At 39.3% G+C, this 23,253-nt stretch overlaps 1 protein-coding gene across 3 annotated transcripts in view; it reads right to left on the bottom strand.

Annotated features, from left to right (window-relative positions):
* The window catches only part of Magi (membrane associated guanylate kinase, WW and PDZ domain containing protein magi), a 136,653-nt gene extending 113,560 nt beyond the window's left edge, over positions 1–23,093 (bottom strand). The window contains exon 1 of one of the 3 annotated variants that reach the window (XM_073955964.1): positions 22,561–23,093. The gene's annotated coding sequence lies outside the window, so the exon portion shown is untranslated. Of the gene's footprint in view, positions 1–11,987; positions 12,629–22,560 lie in introns of those variants that run through there. The other 2 variants (XM_073955963.1, XM_073955966.1) reach the window with 2 other exon arrangements.
* Between the last annotated feature and the right edge of the window lie 160 nt (positions 23,094–23,253).

Raw genomic sequence — 23,253 nt, 5'->3', positions numbered from 1 at the left:
CTGAGGCAACTGTCCTCAAATTGTGTGGCAATTAGCCTCTGATTCTAAGACAACTGTTCTCAGATTCTGAGGCAACTGTCCTCAGATTCTGCGGAAACTTTCCTTAACTTTTGACTTAACTGTTATCAGATGCTGAGGCAACTTTCCTCATATTGTCAGGTAACTGTCCTCAGATTCGGTGGCAACTATCCTCATATTCTGAGTCAACTATCCTCAGATTCTGAAGCAACAATCCTCAGATTCTGAGGCAACTATCTTCAGATTGTAAGACAACTATCCTCAGATTTTGATGTGAATATCCTCAGATTCTGAGGCAACTATCTTCAGATTGTAAGACAACTATCCTCAGATTCTGAGGCATCTATTCTCAGATTCTGTGGAAACTTTCCTCAGATTCAGACTTAACTGTTATGAGACTCCGAGGAAACTAACCTCTCAGATTCTGATCCTCATATTCTCAGTCAACTATCCTCAGATTCTGAAGCAACTATCCTCAGATTCTGAGGCAACTATCTTCAGATTTTGAGATAACTATCCTCAGATTTTGATGTGACTATCCTCAGATTCTGAGGCAACTGTCCTCAGATTCTGAGACAACTATCCTCGGATTCTGAGGCATCTATCCTCAGATTCTGTGGAAACTTTCCTCAGATTCAGACTTAACTGTTATGAGATTCCGAGGAAACTATCCTCAGATTCTGAGGCAACTATCTTCAGATTTTGAGATAACTATCCTCAGATTTGTATGTGACTATCCTCAGATTCTGAGGCAACTGTCCTCAGATTCTGAGACAACTGTCCTCGGATTCTGAGGCAACTATCCCAGATTGCGAGGCAATTATCCTCAGATTCTAAGACAACTGTTCTCAAATTTGCAGGCAACAGTCCTCAGATTGCGAGGCAACAATCCTCAGATTGTGAGGCAACTATCCTCAGATTGTGAGGCAACTAGTCGCAGATTCTGAGGCAACTACCCTCAGATTCTAAAACAACTATCCTCAGATTCTGTGGATACTTTCCTCAGATTCAGAATTAAATGTTTGAGATTCCGAGGAAACTAACCTCTCAGATTCTGAGGCAACTGTCCTCAAATTCTGAGGCAACTATCCTCAGATTGTGAGGCAACTAGTTTCAGGTTCTGAGGCAACTACCCTCAGATTCTGAAGCAACTATCTTCAGATTTTGAGATAACTATCCTCAGATTTTGATGTGACTATCCTCAGATTCTGAGGCAACTGTCCTCAGATTCTGAGACAACTATCCTCGGATTCTGAGGCATCTATCCTCAGATTCTGTGGAAACTTTCCTCAGATTCAGACTTAACTGTTATGAGATTCCGAGGAAACTATCCTCAGATTCTGAGGCAACTATCTTCAGATTTTGAGATAACTATCCTCAGATTTGTATGTGACTATCCTCAGATTCTGAGGCAACTGTCCTCAGATTCTGAGACAACTGTCCTCGGATTCTGAGGCAACTATCCCAGATTGCGAGGCAATTATCCTCAGATTCTAAGACAACTGTTCTCAAATTTGCAGGCAACAGTCCTCAGATTGCGAGGCAACAATCCTCAGATTGTGAGGCAACTATCCTCAGATTGTGAGGCAACTAGTCGCAGATTCTGAGGCAACTACCCTCAGATTCTAAAACAACTATCCTCAGATTCTGTGGATATTTTCCTCAGATTCAGAATTAACTGTTTGAGATTCCGAGGAAACTAACCTCTCAGATTCTGAGGCAACTGTCCTCAAATTCTGAGGCAACTATCCTCAGATTGTGAGGCAACTAGTTTCAGGTTCTGAGGCAACTACCCTTAGATTCTGAAGCAACTATCCTCAGATTTTGATGTGGCTATCCTCAGATTCTGAGGCAACTATCCTCAGATTGTAATGCAACTAGTCTCAGGTTCTTAGGCAACTATCAGTTTCTGTGGCAACTATTCTCAGATTTGGAGGCAACTATCCTCAGATTTTGAGGTGACTATCCTCAGATCTGAGGATATTCTAAGACAACTGTTCTCAGATTCTGAGGACAACTATCCTCAGATAGTGAGGAAATTATCCTCTGATTCCAAGTCGACTGTCCTCAGATTGTGTGGCAACTATCCTCAGATTCTGAGGCAACTATCCTCAGATTCTGAGGCAACTATCATCAGATTCTGAGGCGACTATCCTCAGATTATAAGGCAACTATCATCAGATTGTGAGGCAACTATTCTCCGATTCTGAAACAACTATACTCAAATTCAGTGGTAACTGCCCTCAGATTCTTAACTGTTATCACTAACTATCCTCAGATTATAAGGAATCTGTGCTTAGATTCTGGTGCATCTGTTGTCAGATTCTGAGACATATGTCCTCTGGTGGAATGATTCACAAAACTCTTCGGGGTTAGGTTCCTCAGCAAGATATCGATTTCTTTGTTCCATAAACTGATTTCTTGGCTATCTATGGGAATACCTTAAATTCTCACACAACACCCCCCTTCATGTCCTCTTCAAAGTTCTCCGAAAGGGGTGTCTAGTCTGCATTGTGACTTGATTGTACACTTCATTTCGGATGGTGGTTTGTCTGAGGTCGTTCTTTAATTTTGTTTTAACGGCAGTGAAAAAAAAAACTGAAAAACTTGTTTTTCATTCTGTTTTGACCAATTTTTTTTCTGAATTTCAAACACACACACAGACAGACAAAAATGTAAACCTGTAAATGTTTGGTTTGGTGGCATTCGCATGATTGTGGTCGCCATGGAGGAATTGGAATTCTTTGTGTTTTTTTTTTTGTGGTTGTTTCTGAATTCGGTTTCAGAATGATGTTGTATTGTTGTTGTTGCTTCTGCTTTTTGGTTAAATACTTTGGTTAGTTTTTTTTTTCTTTTGGGAGATTTCCTCGTGTGACTCGTGCTATACAAATGGAATGGGTCGATTTGCTATGAATGGCTTGGCTTAGTCGATTGCTTGGTTGGTTGGCTGCTTGATTTAGTTTGGCTTTATGACTCAACCACAACAAAATACCAGCAGAATACCACCATCGAACCAAGAACAACAAACTCACAATAACAACAACTCACGTCTCTGAAGAGGAAATGCCGAAACAACCAACAGCAGATCATGGATGGTTGATATGATGGTGGTGGCATTTAATTCTACCCAGTTGCTGGTGGGAACTTTTGTTTACTGCTGCTGCTGCACTAGTAGTAGTTGTTGTTGTTGTTGTTGCATGTTTTGTTAAAAGGCAGTGGTGGTTCTTTGTTGCACATTCACATTTCGGCTATTCGTAACATATTTCTCGGGCCTGGCCAACAGGTGTTTCTGGTGGTTTTTTGTCTTTAAAGAGTTTGAATGGTTGTTTGGCTTTTCTTTGGAAAGGAAGCAACAGGAGAATTTGGGAGAGGGGGTTAACAGAATCTTGATGACTCAAATTTACATGGTCGGTTGGTTGTGCCATTGTAATTATACCCTACACCACTATGTGGGGAGGGTATTATAAGTTGGTTTTGGCCAAAAAGTTTGTAACGCATCGAAATAATGGTCGTAGACCCATACTTATATATACCAAAATGAATGTCTCGACGAGCTGAGTCGATCTGGCTATGTGTGTCCGTCCGTCAGTCCGTCCGTCCGTCCGTCTGTCCGTCTGTCCATCTGTCCATCTAAACCTTGTAATCACGCTACAGGTCGCAATTTTTATCGGATCGTCACCAAATTTTGGACGTTGATGAGGGTCCCGTAGGGGAAGAAGCCTATTGATTTTGGTGATGGTCGGATAATAATCAGGGGTCGGAATGGGCAAAAAACCTATTTGCGGAAAAAGTCAACGTTTTATTTCAAAGCGAATATCTCCGTATCTATAAGGGGTATATTAAAGGTAAAGCCTGCTAATGAAAGCAGAAAATATCACCTTTACAGCGATGTATGGTAGGTTGTCGTAGGTGGTCGAACAACGAAGATATCGCAATAGTCGCTTATAGAACCCAAGTTTTCATTTATTCGATTTTAATTCTAATGACGAATAACACAGCTTTTGTTGGATACTTTCCAAAAACAAAACCTGGCTATGAAAGTAGAAAATCCTGTCTTTACAATGATGCAAAGTAAGTTAGCGTAGGTGGCCAAATAACCGAGATATAGCAATAGTCGGTAATACATCCCATTTTTCCACTTTTAAAGAAATCACGCTACAGGTGGTAATTTTGATCGGATCGTCACCAAATTTTGGGTGTTGATGGGGGTCCCGCAGGGGAAATAGACTACCTATTTTGGGGATGGTCGGATAATATTTAGGGGTCGGAATGGGCAAAAAACTTGTTTGGAGAAAAAGACAATGTTTTTTTCCAAACCGAATATCTCAGCTTCTATAGGGGGTATGCCAAAAGCAAAACCTGCTAATGAAAGTAGAAAATATCGCCTTTACAACGATGTAAAGTGTGTTGTTGTAGGTGGTCAAACAACGAAGATATCGCAATAGCCGCTAATAGAACACAACTTTTCATTTTTGCGATTTTAATAATAATGACGAATATGACAGCTTTGGTTGGAAACCTTCCAAAAACAAAGTCTGAAGATGAAAGTAGAAAATCTCATCTTTACAATGATGCAAAGTAGGTTGACGTATGTGGCCAAATAACGGAGATATCGCAATAGTCGTTAATACATCCCATTTTTCCATTTCTTTGTAATAACGCTACAGGTCGCAATTTTGATCGGATCGTCACGAAATTTTGGGTGTTAATGGGGGTCCCACAGAGGAATAAACCTATTGATTTTAGTAATGGTCGGATATTATGCGGGGGTTGGAATGTGATGGTTGATGGTTGGCATACATCCCACTTTTCCATTTTTTTATTTGAGTTATTCTGACGATGAACTTAAACGCGTTTCAATAAAATTGACCTGTATTAATGAAGACATTCAGAGCAAAGGCGCTAAGCTATCCCAATTTTAATATTTTGAATTTTACCAGTCAAAAGCTTATGCACAGGGGAAGTGGTGTAGGGTATCACATAGTCGGCCCCGACCCGACTATAGCCTTGGCTCACTTGTTTTTCTGTAGAAAGGAAGAAAATTGGGTGATGGTTTTTTCTTGAGAAATAAAAGAAGTGGAAATCAATGATGTGGAGGTTGGCAAGCTGTTTTTAACCTAAGCCTAATCCTCTTATAGGCGACTTCTGAATATTATAAAGATTTAATAAAAGACAAAAGTATTTCGCATTTCGCAATCTTGACATCAGTTGCCTCAGAATCTGAGGATAGTTGCCTCAGAATCTGAGGGTATTTGGCTTTGGACAGTTGCCTGAAAATGTGAGGACAGGTGCCTCAGAATCTAAAGATATTTGCCAGAGAATCTGAAAACAGTTGTCTCAGAATCTGAGGATGGTTGTCTCTGTAAATAGTTGTCTCCCAATCTGAGTTTATTGCCTAAGAACCTGAGGATAGTACCTCAGAATCTGAGGATAGTTGCCTCAGAATCTGAGGGTATTTCGCTCTCGACAGTTGCCTGAAAATGTGAGGACAGTTGCCTAAGAATCTAAAGATATTTGCCAGAGAATCTGAAGACAGTTGTCTCAGAATCTGAGGATGGTTGTCTCTATGGATAGTTGTCTCCAAATCTGAGGCTATTCCCTCATATCTGAAAATAGTTTGCTCAAATCTAAGGACAAGTGCCTAAGAATCTGAGAGTTGTCTCAGAGTCTGAGGATAGGTGCCACAAAATCTGAGGACAGTTGCCTCACAATCTGAGGATAGTTGCCACAAAATATGAGCACAGTTGTCTCAGAATCCGAGGACAGTTGCCTCAGTAACTGAGGACAGTTGCCTCAGTAACTGAGGACAGTTGCCTCAGTAACTGAGGACAGTTGCCTCAGTAACTGAGTACAGTTGCCTCAGTATCTCAGGATAGTAGCCTCAGAATTTCATAGTAGTAACTTTAGAACCTGAATACAGTTGCCTCGACATCTGAGAATAGTTGCCTCAGCATCTGAGGACCGTTGTTTCAGAATCTGAGGATAGTTTCCTCAGCATCTGAAGTACAGATGCCTAAGAATCTGAAAACATTTGCATCAGAATCAGAGGATAGTTGCCTCCAAATCTGTGGACATTTGCCTCAGAATCTGAGAACAATTGCCTCAGACACTGAGAAAAGTTCTATCAGAAACAGTTTACTGAACATTTGAGGAAAAATTTCTCACAATACGACGACAGTGGCGTCAGTATTGGAATTTGACGAATAGTTGCCCCCCAATCTAAAGACAGTTGCCACAGAATCTCAGAATATTTGCCTCTGAATCTGAGGACAGTTGTACAGCATCTGAGGGTAGTTGCCTCAGAATCTGAGGATAGATGCCAGAGAATCTGAGGATAGTTGCCTCGGAATCTGATGATAGCTGCCTTAGAATCTGAGGATAGATGCCTTAGAATCTGTGGGTATTTGCGTCAGAATCTGAAGGCTATTGACTCAGAATCTGAGGGCTGTTGCATCAAAATATGAAAGCTGTTGCCTCAGATACTGAGGATAGATTCCTCACTTCTTGAGGATTAGAGTCCTCAGTATCTGAGAAAAATTGCCTCAGAATCTGAGGACAGATTCTTCAGTATCCGAGTATAGAGTTCTTAGTATATGAGGTTAGATCCCTGAGAATTTGAGGATCGATTCCTCAGTATCTCAGGATAGAGTCCTCCGTATCTGAGGATAGAGTCCACAGTATCTGAGAATTATAACCTCAGTATCTGAGGATCGAGTCCTCAGTATCTGAGGAGAGAGTCTTCAGTATCTGAGGAGAGGGTCCTCAGTATCTGAGGAGAGAGTCCTCAGTATCTGAGGAGAAAGTCTTCAGTATCTGAGGATAGAGTCCTCAGTATCTGAGGAGAGAGTCCTCAGTATCTGAGGAGAGAGTCCTCAGTATATGAGGAGAGACTCCTCAGTATCTGAGGATAGATTCCTCAGTATCTGAGAATAGAATCCTCAGTATCTGAGTATAGAGTCCTCAGTATCTGAGGAGAGAATCCTCAGTATCTGAGGATAGATTCCTCAATATCTGAGAATAAAATCCTCAGTCTCCGAGGAGAGAGTCCTCAGTATCTGGGGAGAGAGTCCTCAGTATCTGAGGAGAGAGTCCTCAGTATCTGAGGATAGATTCCTCAGTATCTGAAGAGAGAGTCCTCAGTATCTGAAGAGAGAGTCTTCAGTATCTGAGGATAGATTCTTCAGTATCTGAGAATAGAATCCTCAGTATCTGAGGAGAGAGTCCTCAGTATCTGAGGATAGATTCCTCAGTACCTGAGAATAAAATCCTCAGTATTTTAGGATAGAGTCCCCAGTATCTGAGGAGAGAGTCTTCAGTATCTGAGGAGAGGGTCCTCAGTATTTGAAGAGAGAGTCTTCAGTATCTGAGGATAGATTCTTCAATATGGGAGAATAAAATCCTCAGTATCTGAGAATAGAATCCTCAGTATCTGAGGATAGATTCCTCAGTATCTGAGGTTAGATTCCTCAGTATCTGAAAGAGTCCTCAGTATCTGAGGCTGGAGTCCTCAGAATCTGACAGATTTCTCAGTATCTGAGGATAGAGTCCTCAGTATCTGAGAATAGAATCCTCAGTATCTAAGGATAGATTCTTCAGTATCTGAGAATAGAATCCTCAGTATCTGAGGATAGAGTTCGCAGTATCTGAGGAGAGAGTCCTCAGTATCTGAGGATAGATTCTTCATTATCTGAGAATAGAATCCTCAGTATCTGAGGATAGATTCCTCAGTATCTGAGAATAAAATCCTCAGTATGTGAGAATAAAATCCTCAGTATCTGAGGAGAGAGTCCTCAGTATCTGAGGATAGATTCCTCAGTATCTGAGGATAGATTCCTCAGTATCTGAGAATAAAATCCTCAGTATGTGAGAATAAAATCCTCAGTATCTGAGGAGAGAGTCCTCAGTATCTGAGGATAGATTCCTCAGTATCTGAGAATAGAATCCTCAGTATCTGAGGATAGAGTCATCAGTATTTGAGAAAAGAATCCTCAGTATCTGAGGATAGAGTCCTCAGTATTTGAGAATAGAATCCTCAGTATCTGAGGATAGATTCCTCAGTATCTGAGAATAGAATCCTCAGTATCTGAGGATAGAGTCCTCAGTATCTGAGAATAAAATCCTCAGTGTCTGAGAATAAAATCCTCAGTATCTGAGGAGAGAGTCCTCAATATCTGAGAATAGAATCCTCAGTATCTGAGGATAGATTCCTCAGTATCTGAGAATAGAATCCTCAGTATCTGAGGAGAGAGTCCTCAGTATCTGAGGAGAGAGTCCTCAGTATCTGAGGATAGATTCCTCAGTATCTGAGAATAGAATCCTCAGTATCTGAGGATAGATTCCTCAGTACCTGAGAATAGAATCCTCAGTATCTGAGGAGAAAGTCCTCAGTATCTGAGGATAGATTCCTCAGTATCTGAGAATAGAATCCTCAGTATCTGAGGATAGATTCCTCAGTATCTGAGAATAAAATCCTCAGTATCTGAGGATAGAGTCCTCAGTTTCTGAGGAGAAAGTCCTCAGTATCTGAGGAGAGGGTTCTCGGTATTTGAAGAGAGAGTCTTCAGTATCTGAGGATAGATTCTTCAATATGTGAGAATAGAATCCTCAGTATCTGAGAATAGAATCCTCAGTATCTGAGAATAGAATCCTCAGTATCTGAGGATAGAGTCCTCAGTATCTGAGGAGAGAGTCCTCACTATCTGAGGATAGATTCCTCAGTACCTGAGAATAGAAGAAGAGAATGGAGTCCTCAGTATCTGAGGAGAGAGTCTTCAGTATCCGAGGAGAGGGTCTTCTCAGTATTTGAAGAGAGTCCTCAGTATCTGAGGATAGATTCCTCAGTATCTGAGAATAGATTCCCCAGTATCCGGGGATAGATTCCTCAGTATCTGAGCATAGTAGTCTCAGAATCTGTGGATAGAGTCCTCAGTATCTGAGGATATGGTCCTCAGAATCTGGTGAGAGTTCCCCAGTATCTGAGAATAGTTGCTCAGAGGATAGATTCCTCAGAATCGGAGAAGAGAAGAGATTCCTCCGAATCTTAGGATAGATTCCACCGAATCTTAGGATATATTTCTCAGTATGTGAGGATAAATTCCTCAGAATCCGAGCATAGTTGTTGCAGAATCTTAGCACCTGGCTGTTGATCCACGAAAGACCGCACTCTCTTTACGCACGGCTGTTGGTGTAGTGATTGTCTTCGGGTCACTAGCCTGCTTTGAAGTTGATAGACCGCCAGTCGTAGCAGCCATCTTACTTTCTGCCGCACCATCCTTTCTCATCGAGTTTGTACTGCTTTTCCCCAAGGAGCTGGACTTGTTTGTTGTCACCGAGTTTACATTTATCTGTTTACGTGATTTTTGCAAATTCGGGGCACCAGAACGCTTCCAGCTCACGTTTTCCCCCAGCAGCTAAAGCGAACTGTCACACTATCTGAGGCCTTGTTTGGCTGCTTTGACTGCGCCTGCCTCTTCCGACTTCGTAGCAGTTATCTGTTTACGTGATTTTTGTAAATTCGGAGAACACTTCCTAGCAGCTTTAACCAAAGTCACAGGCGGCGTCTGCCCCTTCGGCTTCTCCGACTTTGGAGCAGGAGGAACCTTGTTCGTGTCGTTGGGGGCCAATGGAATCAAAATGTCTAGACCGCAAGCGGTCTGGACATCTTGTGATCAACGGTTTTTTTTAACTTGACCGGTTCTGGTGTATTCATCGAAGTTTTTAGACTGTTGAATGCCTCCGGACAGGGAGAGGAATCCGTTCGATGGGTAACAAACGCTACTCAAGGAGAGGTTACTTTTTCTCGAAGCGTTTCACGAAACGAAGCATCAACCTCATCTCCAGGGATTGCAGTTGTGATATGTCTACTGGAGATTTTTCCACAATAATTCACCGCTCTTTTTTAGCCGTGTTTGTCATTTTTCTCTCGGGCCTTACTACTCTTGATGATTGGGGATGTGGGTGGTTATTCCATCTCTTCATAGACAGCCTCATCGGTCAAGGCGTACTGCATGGGAAGGCCAGATGTGGGAGTTGCTCCAAGATCATCCGGGTTGGTGATCCCTAGAGAAACTTTAGTAGTGTCCATCTCATCGTCTGACAGAGGGATGTCTTCCCAGTTGCTCAGGAGAGAACTTCCCCGACCCAGACCTAGAGACGATGCTTACCTCCTCGGTGTTAAGGACAGTTGTTACAGAATCTGAGGACAGTTGCCTCCATCTCTTCATCCACAACCTAATAGGTCAAGGTGTAAGGTGTCCTGCATGGGAAGGACAGATCTGGGAATTTCTCCAGGATCATCTGGGTATCCCTAGAGAATCTTAAGTAGTGTCCATCTCGTAGTCCGATATAGGGACATCTTCTCAGTTGCTCACGAAAAAACTTTCCCGACTCAGACCTAGAGACGATGCTTACCTCCTCGGTGTTAAGGGCAGTTGTTACAGAATCTGAGGACAGTCGCCTTATATCCTGAGGACAGTTGCCACAGGTTTTTTTTTTTTTGGAAATTTTTCTTTCATACTTCTGTTGATTATTCAAATATTTTACCACAAAGTTTCTCTGAGCGTTCGGTCTATAAGTAATTGCTCCACTTTATCTATTATATGTAACTTTTTTGTACATATTTTATATTTTGCGGGAAAGTTTTCTATACCGGTTTTCTTTAAATACCAAAAAAAAAACGGCCATAACATTTCATTTCCAATAAAAACAAAATTGCCATTCAGGCAAAAGAAGAGAAAATTGCAGTTTCGCTAAATGCTTTTTGTCACAGCCAGAGTAGGTACAACAGCAACAAGAAACATTACTTTTTATGTTAAGATGATAAAAAAAAATAACTACAAAAAATAATTACACCTGTGTCAATACTAAGTTGAAAACACACACACACACATATTCACACAGCGTACACAGCGTGACTAAAGATTGTCATTAATTACTTTCATATTTCGCACCTTTTATGCTGGCTGCTGCTGCCAAGGCAAATAAAATGTTAAAATTTAGTGTTGCCTAGATGGCTGGCTTGGCTTTGTCATTTTGCTGCTCCAGTGACAATTAACAGCATTTTATTGAAATTGTTTTTAGAAGAATGGGAGGAGGAAGGTTGGGATGGAGACAAGTGAACAATTGGTGTGTTAGTAGCGACACTTTAACGCTTATTTGCAACTTTGCCCAACAACAACAATGTCCAACCATTACCAAGAGATACATAGATAGCCAGCCACCTAACACCACCATGCCAATAAAAAGTGGCTTTGGCAGATTGATCCATAAAACTTGAACACTTTCCATTTTCACTGGCACCCCAAAAATAAAAACAGAAAATACCTATCAAAGCAGCAGCAGCAACAACAACTACGACGACGATCCAAAAAAAATGCACACAAAAAACGTCACAACAATGTTTTTATTTTGCAAAACACCAACACAACCATTTACACATTCACACACAGAGAGAGAGAGAGGAACGCATGATATTTTTCGTATTTATTTCTCTACAAAATAAAAAAAAACGTTTAAATTAAGAGACAGACAAGTGAAAAACACGTTAATAAAGCCAAAAAAGTAAACAGGTAAATAAAACAACAACAAAACGAGCAACAAAAATAAACAGTAACAGTCAAGTCGACCAACCAGCAAAACACTTGTGTCAAATCAGCTGCGGCGGCGACGACGACGTCAAAACGCGACGCCGTTACTTAAGGCACACAACGGCGTCACACTACAAGAGATCAAGTGTTTTGCTGAAAGGTTTGCACGGTTGACTTTTTGTATGAAGGCGGTAGGAGGGGAGAGAAAGAGGAGAACCAAATAGAGAAATACATTGTTGATGCTATGTTTTGTTGTTGTTATTATTATTGTAATTCATTGATGATAATAATCATTATAAACACTACAGATGATGATGATAATGACAATAATGATGAAGATAATAATGATGATTGTAGATAATAGTAAACGAGCAAGTGACGTACAATTTTACAAAGGCAAATTTTTGTTGTGGGGAAGCTGTGAATGGGGCCGACCGACCGGCTGGTTTGTTGATTGGTAACGGCTTAAAGGTTTGTAACCAACCAACCCAACAAATGATAATGATGAGCAGCGGCGGCACACACGTACTCACACTCAAATTGTTAGCAGAAAAAAGGTTTTTGTTTTTTTTTTTCTATTTTTGCTAAAATAGCACACACGGCGGCGGCACAACGACGAACGACAACATACGAACCGAACGATAAGAAAGAAAACACGTTAGACAAGATCACTACACAATAAATACACAAACAACAACGACGACTAGAGACAAACGGCGCGCTCAACAAGTCTCAAAAAAGTAACGAAGGGGTTAAAAATATTTATTTTTAAATATTTCTTATTAATTTATTTTTAATTTACTTTTTCCTCCATTGTTTAAATAAACAAATATTTGTTTAATTAATTGCCATAAATTTTTGTTAAATTTATTAATGTTTACACTGCAAGGTTTTCTTTTTCACACAAAATTATTATTTGTTATTAATTAATAGGTATTCTTGTTTGGTTGTTTACACACAACATCCGTTGAAGACCTTTTTATCCGCCGAAACGGTCTGTTTCTGTTAAATGTTCGTTTCAAACTAATCGTCGACACTGTTGATATGTTTTGGAATGTTGTTGTGTTGATGTGTTGAAAGGTTGGCAACGAGCAGCGAACTTATGTATGAACGATTTTATTAGGATTGGTATGACATTTCAGTGATGGCACTATGTTAAGCGCGCAGTGTTGTCAATTGTGCGATTTTGTAGTGTGGTGTTTTAATTTTAGTATTCCTACCGCTTTCCTGTTATACTTACAGTGTTGTCTATATTGCGATTTTTTATAACCTACACAATTAGCAAGGTAGATGCATCAGCCCAACATCAGCTCAGCAAAAAACAAAAATCATATGATTCAGCTATTCTGACTTTTGACTGGTAAAATAAATTTGCCCGAGAAGTTCATATGGCAAGGCGAATTGTTTTCTTTTTCTCCTTGTTTAGAAATTTTGACTTTACATTGCTTTATTGTAGCAATTCACCGATGCATCTACCTTGGTAATTGTGCCATGCTACCGACATAGATGGATGACATGTGGCCATGTCTGTGAGGTGTTCGTTTGAGTAGATTTGTTATGAATTTTAATTTTGGTATTTTTATGCCACAGTGTTGTCAATTGTGCGATTTTGTTATCTTATGAGAGACCATGTATGTGCAAAGTTTCATTTTAGCAAAGTTCGCATATAGTTTGTGTTATACGGACAGTGTTTTCCATAAAAAGATTTTGTATAATCTAACGTCAAAGGCAGATGACATTCCGCCACCTGTGTGGTATTCGTTTTAGCAGAGTTGGTATAAATGTTCAGTGCTGGCACATTGTTAGGCTCACAGTGTTGTCAATTGTGCGATTTTTATACCCTCCACCATAGGATGGGGGTATATTAAGTTTGTCACTACGTTTGTAACTACTCGAAATAATCATTGTAGACCCCACAAACTATATATATTCTCGATCAGCGTGCAATTCTACATCGATTTAGCCATGTCCGTCCGTCTGTCCGTCTGTGGAAATCACTCTAGCGTCCGAACGGATTGACGTAGGTGGATGAAATTTTGGGAAAATCTATTATTTGTACGTAGGACTTTTGGTATTGAAAGCGGATTATGTAGGTCCACTCTTTCGTATAGCCCCCATACAAAATGACGCGTGACGCGTCGTCGTTTGAAGGAATTTTTAAGATATTTGTCCCATTTTACCACCGAATTGGTTGGAATTTGGTATTTTGTGTCTCCGGAGGCCAAAAAACATTCCTTCCAAAGTTGGTTTATATAGGTCCACGTTTTGGTATAGCCCCCAAATAACGCCCCATATAAAGTACGCGTCATTTTAAAATATTTTGAATGTATTAGTCCCATTTGACAACAGAATCGGTTGCAACTTTGTATTTTGTGTTTCCAGAGGCTAAGAAACATTTCTACCATAAAATGTTTATATAGGTCCACGTTTTGATATAGCCCCCATAGGACGATATCTCCCGATTTTCGGTATTTTGAAGGTTTTGGCCTCACTATCACACCGAGATGGCTGAAATTTGGTATTTAGTCTTCGTTAGGGGTATAAAACTTCCCCCCCAGAAATTTGTAGGTATAGGTCCGCGCCATCATATAGACCCCATAGAACGGTAGCTTCCGGTTTTCGGTATTTTGAAGGTTGTGGCCACATTTATCCACCGAAATGGCTGAAATTTGTGGTGGAGGGTATAAAAAGTTCGGCCCGACCGAACTTAACGCTTTTCCCACTTGTTTTCATTATACCCTTCACCATATTATGGAGGGTATAATTAAATTTGTCATTCTGTTTGTAACACATCGAAACATTCATCGGAGACCCTATAAAGTATATATTCTTGATCAGGTTAAAATTCTAAGTCGATTTAACCATGTCTATCTGTCCGTCCGTCCGTCTGTTGAAATCAAGATACAGCTCACAATTTTTAAGATAGAGCTTTGAAATTTGGTATAGAAGTTTCTATTAATCCTAGGATGTTTGGTATTGCAAATGGGCTATATCGGTCCACGCCTTAATATAGCCCCCATAGAACGTTACCCCCCGATTTTCGGTATTTTGAAGGCTTTAGCTTCATTATCTCACCGAAATGGCTGAAATTTGGTACTTAGTCTTGGGTGGGGGTCTTCAACTTTCTCCCAGAGTTTTGTCGGTATAGGTCAACGCCTTCATATAGCCCCCATAGAACGGTGCCTCCCGACTTTCGGTATTTTGAAGGTTGTGGCCTCAACATTCCTCCGAAATGGTTGAAATTTGGTACTTAGTCTTCGGTGGGGATATACAACTTTCCCCCAGAATTTTGTCGGTATCGGTCCACGCCTTCATATATCCCCTATAGTACGGTACCTCCCGATTTTCGGTATTTTGAAGGTAGTGGCCTCAATATTCCACCGAAATGGCTGAAATTTGGTACATAACCTTTGTTGTGGGTATGAAATGTCCCACTTTAAATTTGTCGGTATAGGTCCACGCCTTCATATATCCACTATAGAACGGTACCTCCTGATTTTCGGTATTTTGAAGGTTGTGGCCTAAATATTTCTAAGAAATAGCTGAAATTTGGTATTTAGTCTTTGTTGGGGGTATAAAACTTCCCTTCTCTAAATTTGTCGGTACAGATCCACGCCTTCATATAGTCCCCATTGAACGGTACCTCCCGAATTTTGAAGGTTGTGGCCTCAATATTCCACCGAAATGGCTGAAATTTGGTACATAACCTTTGTTGTGGGTATGAAATGTCCCACTTTAAATTTGTCGGTATAGGTCCACGCCTTCATATATCCACTATAGAACGGTACCTCCTGAATTTCGGTATTTTGAAGGTTGTGGCCTAAATATTTCTAAGAAATAGCTGAAATTTGGTATTTAGTCTTTGTTGGGGGTATAAAACTTCCCTCCTCTAAATTTGTCGGTACAGATCCACGCCTTCATATAGTCCCCATTGAACGATACCTCCCGAATTTTAAAGGTTGTGGCCTCAATATTCCACCGAAATGGCTGAAATTTGGTACATAACCTTTGTTGTGGGTATAAAATTTACCCCTTAAAATTTGTCGGTATATGTCCACGCCTTCATATAGCCCCCATAGAACGGTACCTCTCGATTGACGGTATTTTGTAGGTGGTGACTTCAATATTTCACCAAAATGGCTGCAATTTGGTATTAAGTCTTCGTTGGTGATATAAAACTTACCCAGAAATTTATCTGAATATGTCCGAGCCTACATATTGCCCCCATTTCCGACTGAAATTCCTCGGTATAGGTCCACGTTTGGTTATAGTCCCCTTAGAACGGTACCCCCCGATTTTCGTAATACTGAAGATTGTGAAGTTAATATCCCATCAAAATGACTGAAATTCTTCAAAGGGGTTATAAAATATTCCACAAGAGTATTATCAGTATATATCCACGTCTTCCTATATCCCCATAGAAGCGTACTTCTTGATTTTCGGTATTTTTTTAAGTTTTAGCTACATTCTCTTACCGAAATATAGGACATTTGGTATTTAGTCTTCTTTGAGTCTAAAAACTTTCCGCCAGAAATTTGTATTAGAAAGAAACTAATTATTCCATTTTACTTCTATACAACTCGTGGTGGAGGGTATAACAAGTTCGGCTCAGCCGAACTTAATGTCTTTCACATGTGTAAATGAAATGTCTGTGCCCAGGTAATTTAATAAGGATTTACTAAAAAATCGCACTATGTTGACTAACATGTGGTATATGTCGAATAGGAAGGAAAATACTTGGTACTTCAAACATCCATCATCATTGATCGGTATAGGTATGAGTGGACTGTTGGCATCACAGATGTACGATATTACCTTCGCACCTCTATCTTCCGCTACAGTAGACATTCTTGTCAGCATCTCTTAGACAATATCTGCAGTGTAGGTATTATGCCACTCCGTGCCAATAAAAATGGTGTATTTCATAAATGCAGCGACCTGCGCTTTTTACAAATAGAGCGTCAGAAATAAGTTGACACTTTCTATCGTTTTCTTCCAAACGAGCAAAGAATGTGGAAAGTGTATTTCTGGTGGATTGGGTGAAACCCATTTCTCTTCTACAGCACCATTCTTCGACGACATTGTATGGTGGTGTTTGCACTCCATAGAGGCGTTTCTCCATTACATACCCACTTCTTCCCAATAATACATTTCCAATTAAAATCCTTCGGTCCTCGTCGTCCGTGTATGGTGCACGGGTGACTACTGTGCCAATGTTGAAAATTCTTCGCTGATCTTCCATTTTCAATTGTTTTGTTTAAGTAGAATATTTAAAAATTTTTGCCGCTCAATTGGGACTTGGTACGCTTAGTATTGAGTAATTAAACGAACATCGAGTAATCGATTGATTATCTTGCCATGAATTTTCGATATTGCCCATTTCAACTACAGGGTGACCGCTGGAAAATTTCAAAAAGTATCATTCCTTTAAAAATTGGTGACACAATTTTGTGCACAAAGTCGAAAAAAAGTGCCAAATTGATATTTTAGTGATCGATTACACGACTACAACGGATAATCACAACGTAAGTTTGTACTCTAACATTGTAAACAACAACATAACTAACATAACAAACCTTCACATAAAGAAACAAGAAACTGCAATTAAAAAAAATACTTTCGTTTCAGAGATTACACTACCCTTCCAGAAACCACTGCAAACTGAAAGTAGATATTTTTATAATTATTTTTTTATTTTATGAAACTAACTTTATGTTCCATTTTTAGGATAATAATAACAATGAAGACAATGCAGCGAAAAAAATCGCAATCAACTTCAGCGACAAAAACGTATGTTAATAGGGCGACTTCCCCAGTACCACCTCTTATAAAGATATCACAAAGACCTTCCCAGGAAATCATAACGCCATCAATATCAGCGACAAAAACCTATGTCAATAGGTCGACTTCCACAGTACCACCTCTTATAAACATATCCCAAAGACTTCCCCAGGAAATCATGACGCCATCAAACATTAGCACCTTTGCAAAATACACCCCAAATACTTCCAACGCCATCAACATCAGCAAAGTGCGTCCAGATAAAATCATCACCTCTTCAAACTACTCCCAAATACTAATCATAGCGCCACCAACATCAGCAAATTGCGTCCAAAAAACATTACCGCCTTCTCAAATTACACCCCAAATAATTTCACCCCAGGAAATTATAAATTATTCTTTCCCATCAACAACCCAAGAAGACGACTTTTTTGACACATCAGCAAACTGGGTTTTTCAAAATTCACCCCAAATAATTTCACCCTAGGAAATTATAAATTATTCTTTCCCATCAACAACCCAAGATGACGACTTTTTTGACACATCAGCAAATTGCGTTTTTCAAAATAAACCCCAAATACTTTCCCAGGAAATTATAAATTATTCTTCGCCATCAACGCCCCAAGAAGACGATTTTTTTGATATTGTACACCAAGTTTCCAAACCAAACAGTAAAAATAAAAAGCGGAAGAAAGGTAATACTACGGAGCCAAACCCCAAAATAAAAATAAGGGAACACTATACTCCCACAGCAAGAGATACAGTTGTCGACTTATGTCTGGAAAAAATACTAACTCCCATGCAGGCTGAATTAACCTATAAAATACCAGCTCGAACAATTAATAGGAAACTTAAAGCTGCCAGAGAAGCAAGATTCCGAAATAAACCTCCAGCTTCATTAATTTCAAGCCACATTGACAGTGATTAAATTAAAAATTAGCAACATACAAATTTATGGCATTTTTTACATTCTTTCTGATTTTTTTTTTTTTCATTTTTATTTGTGCGTAGAAGAATTCTTATCAACATTATATTTTTATTAATTTTAAAACTATTTGTTGTTCTTTTAGATTCAAATATATATCAACATATCCGACGGCAAGAGATAAAACTCATTAAAATAGAATGAAACCATAGAATATAGAATTATTAATGCAAGATTTGCGACAAAAAAGAAATTTAACAAAAAGAGAAGAGACACATCGTCTAAACCAATTCGTCAACTACATCCTCAATCGATTTTGTTGAGGAAAAGTTTTGCTTTGCCCAACGCAAGAGATGGATGACATTCCGTCATGAACAAATATTATAAAAGCGAAAGAAGTTTAAAACAAAATTGTCAGGTTGAAAGTGACAAATTATTGCAATAAATAAACTCGACATTGATTGAGACTCATGCAAGGCGAGCTTTAATTTATATTGGGTGATTCATTTCGAGGTTCCTACTTTCGTTAAAGAAAAAATACCGAAAATTCAATTGAATGTGGAACATTTTTTGTTAACATTTTAGCATTTACTTTTTGAATATTATACCTATCAAATGTCCATCCGTTGAATCCAATTTACGATGATCGTTCAAACTTTTCGATTGGCAACTTGCGAATGACACGCGTGATGTTTTGCCCCAAGGCCTGAATCGAAGCGGTGTCGTCTGCACTTTGGACTTTACATATCCCAAAAGGAAAAAGTCTGCAGATCTTGGTGGCCAATCGACCGGCTCAAAACGAGAGATCACGAACTTCATTTTCAGCCATCAAATAGTCGGCTACCATGGCACGGTCGCCATTGATAGTTACATTCTCGCATAATTTTTGAAGAAATATGTACCGATGACAAACCACGCGAAACCCTTCATTCCAAAGGCAGCAATTTCCCTTGCTTATATACCCATTAGGACAGAAATGGGCCTCATGGCTGAACAAAACATGGCTCGAAACACATTCCACAAAGAACGCGAATTCTCGTAATAATGTTCAACCTAAAGAATTTCAACAGCTCACACGGGATCTGTCAAAAAAAATCTATTGAAAAAAGTACCCCTAATTCGATCAGCCGTAACAAGACCGAAATCAAAGGCGCCAAGAAAAAGCCTTGGGTATGTTTCTGCGAGCCGACAGAAGGAGATAACGGATCAGATCTATCGATGACTGCTACTCGAAGTTCATCCGGTACCATTGGTGCACATGTTGTCTTTCTCGTACCCACGAGAGGAGATCCGACAGACACCTTATGGCTCAAGTTAGCTTGAGAGGCTGCCTCAGCTATGGTGTCTTGTCTGCCCTTATTATTTTGGTAGAAGGTAGAGGAGGTGGAAGTTTTGGAGTCCTGGCTCGGGTTGGGTATCTCGGCATTGGGTTGTGGTGTTCCTTCGTTATTCGATGAAGAAGGGTCGATTTTGGTAGAGGCTACACTTCCAGCCACAGAGACCGGTGCCGGTGTCAGACCTCCAAACTTTTTGCATACCTGATTTTATGTGGGGTTGATTCATCTCTGTTGTCTTCAACTTCTTCGACTTTAAGGATATTCCGTCTAGGCAATGACAAAATCTCGCTTTGAAGAGGGTGTGAAAGTCAAAATATCTGAATCGTTCGTGGGATGCTGAGTCAAGACACCATCACTCCTTATTTGGCATATGGCTATAGGGGTCAATGCGAATTGTCAGTATTACTCTTGGCTAAGTGAGGATGTTCCCTTCCAAGCTTGCTTGCTACCGTAAGATTGATCCATATTAATTTGCATTCTCTCCCCGGGTTCCCTGTCGGTGTATTTCTTGAGGTAGTTCATCATTTACAATAAGCTCTCTTCTACTTAGCCAAGAGCTGGTTGGGGCGATCGGAGCATTTTCGACCAACGCTTTGGTCGGGGTTCCATTTCAATAGCGTCCTGTCTCGGAAAACCAGTTATATCGGCTGCGGCCGACAGACGGTCCTTCCAGGTTTTCGATGGTTCTGGTTTCAAGGGATTAGTAATTTCTATTGCGCCGTCTGGACAATGACAGAATCTCGCTTTGAAGAGGGTGTGAAAGTCAAAATATCTGCATCGTTCGTGGGATGCTGAGTCAAGACACCATCACTCTTAATTTGGATTATGGCTATAGGGGTCAATGTGAATTATCAGGATTACTCTTGGCTAAGTGACGATGCTTCCTTCCAAGTTTGCTTGCCACCCTGAGATTGATCTAAATTAATTTGCATTCTCTCCCTGGGTTCCCTGTCGGTGTATTTGTTGAGGTAGTTCATCATTTACCAAAAGCTCTCTTCTACTTGGGCAAGAGCTTGTTGGTGCGATAGGAGCCTTTTCGGCCAACGCTTTGGTCGGGATTCCATCTCAATAGCGTCCTGTCTCGGAAAGCCAGTTTTATCGGCTGCGGACGACAGACGGTCCTTCCAGGTTTCCGATGGTTCTGGTTTCAAGGGATTAGTAATTTCTATTGCGCCGTCTGGACAATGACAGAATCTCGCATTGAAGAGGGTGTGAAAGTCAAAATATCTCAATCGTTCGTGGGATGCTGAGTCAAAGACACCATCACTTCTAATTTGGCATATGGCTTTAGGGGTCAATGTGAATTATCAGTATTACTCTTGGCTAAGTGAGGATGTTCCCTTCCAAGCTTGCTTGCCACCCTGAGATTGATCCAAATTAATTTGCATTCTCTCCCTGGTTTCCCTGTCGGTGTATTTCTTGAGATAGTTCATCATTTGCCATAAGCTCTCTTCCACTTAGCCAAGAGCTTGGGGGCGATAGGAGCCTTTTCGGCCAACGCTTTGGTCGCGGTTCCATTTCAATAGCGTCCGGTCTCGCAAAAGCCAGTTTTATCGGCTGCGGCCGACAGACGTTCCTTCCGGGTTTTCGATGTTTTTCGTTTCAAGGGACTAGTAATTTCTATTGCGCCGACAACAACTTTTTTCTACTACTTTCTATTTTTTGCTTTCTTTGTTTTACTGTATTATGTTTAACCTTTACCTTTATTTCATTACTTGTATGTTTGGATGATCACACAAAGTGGCTGAACATCCCCTAACCGATCCTTCATGATATTATAAAAATAACGGTATACCGGATTTTTCCGATTTTTCATAATGATTCCGGCTAACTAAACGGGTGTTGCTGGGAAAATGCCACATTATGAAAAATCCAAAATGGATGCAGTTTGCAGACCGACCGCAATCAAAAGTTATTGTCGTCAACCTTTAGAATATTAACTGCCATACTGCTTCCATTTTAGATTTTTCACAATGTGGAATTTTCTCAGCAATGCCCTGTTAATTAACAGGGTTCCCTACAGAAAATCGGAAAAATTCGGTATTTTACATATCCAGAAATTAGACGCCAACAGCTTTTATTTACACCGGATCTCCATATTGTATTCATTTTAGATTTTTCGCAACATGGCATTTTGTCGAAATCCGGTGTACCGAAATTCTTTCTGCAAAAGGCTACGTATTCAGAAAATAGACGCCAATAGTTTTCTTCTCCATTTTATATTTTTCACAATGTGGCATTTTGTTTGCAGTTCACAAGGTTTTTTTAAGAAACTAAAGATCATTTTTGATAAAATCCATTAAAATTACTTTATTATATTAAGTTATTGAAATTTTGTTTTGCCTTACAAATTATTTAAAATTTATATTTTTGTAATTATTCTCTCCTGTAACCCTTTGGGAACCACTTAGAGATGCAAGTCGATTGTGTCTTCGCTATAAAAATTAAAACTTATATTAACGTTGATGCTCATTCATTTATTATATTAATCTCAAATAGGTTGGCATCATTTTTTCGTTTTATTTATTTATTTTATTAAAATTATAACGAATTTATAAATTATTCGTACTTATGGCATATTTTAACTCCATTTGGTCAAATGAAGCTGTTTTAGAGCAAAAACGCCAAAAGTGTTTAAACAACCACCCAATTGGCAACACTTTTCATTCAAGTGTGAGTAGTTGTTATATTTTCGTACGTAATAGTACGTTCCTATCAATTTTACCAACACTATTGCAAACAATTTGCCGACACATCAACAAAGCGACTGCAAACAAAAACAATGCAACGAATGTCCATCAGTCTAAGGAATTTAGAAATTGCAAAACTTTCCAATAAAGAAGTTGGACTATATTTAATTAATGATTTATTGAAAAGGGAAGTATGGAGTATGTAGAACACAATATATATTTACCATAGGCAATATGTCCGCCATAAAGTTATATTATTTTTGTTTTCTTTAATTTATTGTAATTTAGATTATTTTTTTCGCTTTTAATTAGGGAAGTAGGCACAAAAATATACACAATGGAATTTCAATTTTATTATTTATTATATTTAATTGCAAAACACTAGATTTCTTCACTAATTATTAACAATAATTTATTATTGGTATCAGATTTTTATGTTTTTCTTTTTTTTGCTACCTGTTTGTAGAGTTGCTATTATTTTATTGTTGTTGTTTGTATTGGAGTTTCAACTTGTTTGCTTCGTTTACACTTCACTTTGCAAGCACTTCTAGCTAGCTCCACTCCATTTTAAGCCATTATTTTTAATATTCTTATTGAAACTTTAATGAAATATAACCGCAATTATGTTAAGGCACTTGTTTAGTATTCATTTAACTATTTATTTGGTTAATAACATATATAAATTAACAATTTTTAAAAACACGAAATAAAGAGGCAACCAAAAAAACCAGCCGTACGAAATACACTAACAAGTTGTGTTAAATTAGTACGTGACGTATTGTAACACTAGTTGAAGTCGTGTGGCCACACATCAAGTTACATGTGTTGTATGGGAAATTTACTAAAACCACACTTACACCAAACTGATTTCAATAAAAAAAACTGCAACCAAATTGTAAGTCAATCCCTTTGAATTT

This window comes from Musca autumnalis, unplaced genomic scaffold (assembly GCF_047663935.1).
Source record: "Musca autumnalis isolate F117 unplaced genomic scaffold, ASM4766393v1 scaffold_5, whole genome shotgun sequence".
Lineage (NCBI taxonomy): Eukaryota > Metazoa > Arthropoda > Insecta > Diptera > Muscidae > Musca > Musca autumnalis.
Note: the sequence above shows the minus strand (reverse complement) of the source record. Positions and strands in the feature narration are given on the sequence as shown.